We start from the raw sequence: 2,030 nt of genomic DNA on the forward strand, positions 1-2,030 counted from the left end.
CTGGCTTCCTCTGTGGCTTTCCACTGAAGGGGGCGCCTTTTGGGGAGGGGGGGGGGAGAGGAGAGAAGGATGCCTGCCCAAGACAAAGCGGCCCTCCGGCCCTCCGCCGTCCCCCAGCTGGGCTTCCTTCAAGTTCCGGTTCCGGCCAAAGAGCCAGCAGAAGCCCTCTGGCCCGGACTCGCGGCTTTCTTCTCGGGGCGTTCCAAGGAGGCCCAAGCCAGAGACAAACCAGCTTGCCCACGCGTCCCTGGAAACCCCGACCCCGAGCCTGACGCGTGGTCAGTGACTCCTTTTTTGGAGGCCGGAGAGGACATTGTAAGGGCTGGGGCCTCCAACGCAAGAACAACCCGCTTTGCCATCCGTCGCTCTTTTTTTTTTTGGCTCAAGGCTATGGAATTCCTGGGATTCGAAATTCCAAAAGAGGGGCGACTAAAATGGTGGAAGGGTCTGGGAACCATGCCATAGTAGGAAACTATTTAGGGATCTGGGATTTCTAACACCTGGAAATATCAAGTGTAAGAGGTGATAGGAAGCCTGTTTAAATATTGAAAGGATGTCATATTGAAGAGGGAGCAGCTTGTTTTCTGCTGCTTCAGAGAAAAGGAAGCCCAGAAGCAATGGATGCAAGCTCCAGGAAAAGAGATTCCCACCTCAACATTATGAGAACTTCCTACGTAAGGGCGTTCGGTCAGAGAACACACTCCTCGGAGTGTTAAGGATCCTCCTTCTTTAGAGGTCTTTAAACCTGGGCTGGATGGCCATTAGTCGGGGATTGCTTTGGATTGAGATTCCTGCATGAAGGGGTTGTACGGGGTGGCCCTTGTGGTCTCTTCCAACTCTAATTCTATGATTCTACGAGAATAGTACGTTTAAGTTGACCACAAGTTGAACATGAGTCAACAGTGCAATGCAGCAGCTAAAAAGGCTAATGCAATTTTAAGCTGCATCAATAAAAGTATAGTGTCTAGATCAAGGGAAGTAATAGTGCCACTCTATTCTGCTCTGGTCAGGCCCCACCTGGAATATTGTGTCCAGTTCTGGGCCCCACAATTTAAGAAGGACATTGAGAAACAAGCATGTCCAAAGGAGGGCAACTAAAATGGTGAAGGGTCTGGAAACCGTGTCCTATGAGGAACGACTTAGGGAGCTGGGGATGTTTAGCCTGGAGAAGTGAAGATTAAGAGGTGGTATGATAGCCCTGTTTAAATATTTGAAGGGGTGTCATATTGAGGAGGGAACAAGCTTGTTTTCTGCAGCTCCAGAGAACAGGACCCGGAACAATGAATGCAAGCTACAGGAAAAGAGATTCCACCTCAACATTAGGAGGAACTTCCTGATAGTAAGGGCTGTTTGACAGTGGAACACACTTCCCCAGAGAGTGGTGGAATTTCCTTTCTTGGAAGTCTTTACGCAGAGGCTGGATGGCCATCTGTCAGAGGGGTGCTTTGATTGTGAGTTCCTGCATGGCAGAATGGGGCTGGACTGGATGGCCCTTGCGGTCTCTTCCAATTCTATGATTCTGTGGGCACTTTGAAGTGAAAGGACTATGCTGTCTATGGGCCCCAAGTGGCTCTAAGAAAGCTATCCTAGTATGGGATGAATAGTGAGGCGAACAGCTTTGAGTGTCTGGGTTAGAAACTGGAAGCGCACCAATGATCAGTGTTCGGTGCTATAATCACTGTAGCCTTCACATTTGCACCATTGATGTAAGAAATATTCTGCCCTCAGCTCCAATAGGGACCATCGACAAAGACAGAGGACTATAGCCAGGTGTTAGTCTCCCAACCGTATTAGACCCATTCTATCTGTGGGACTTACATAAGTGATGGTTTAACTAGTTGCATTGATCTAATGGGTGTAGAATCATAGAATCATAGAATCGTAGAGTTGGAAGAGACCGCAAGGGCCATCCAGTCCAGTCCCTTTCTGCCATGCAGGAAATCCAGATCAAAGCATCCCCGACAGATGGCCATCTAGCCTCTGCTTGAAGACCTCCAAGGAGGGAGACTCCACTACACTCCAAGGGAGTG

At 49.3% G+C, this 2,030-nt stretch overlaps 1 protein-coding gene across 4 annotated transcripts in view; it reads left to right on the forward strand.

Moving 5' to 3' along the window:
- The window catches only part of RGS6 (regulator of G protein signaling 6), a 316,927-nt gene that overhangs the window by 829 nt on the left and 314,068 nt on the right, over positions 1-2,030 (forward strand). The window lies entirely within an intron of this gene.

The sequence above is a fragment of the Sceloporus undulatus genome, chromosome 1, assembly GCF_019175285.1.
Source record: "Sceloporus undulatus isolate JIND9_A2432 ecotype Alabama chromosome 1, SceUnd_v1.1, whole genome shotgun sequence".
NCBI lineage: Eukaryota > Metazoa > Chordata > Lepidosauria > Squamata > Phrynosomatidae > Sceloporus > Sceloporus undulatus.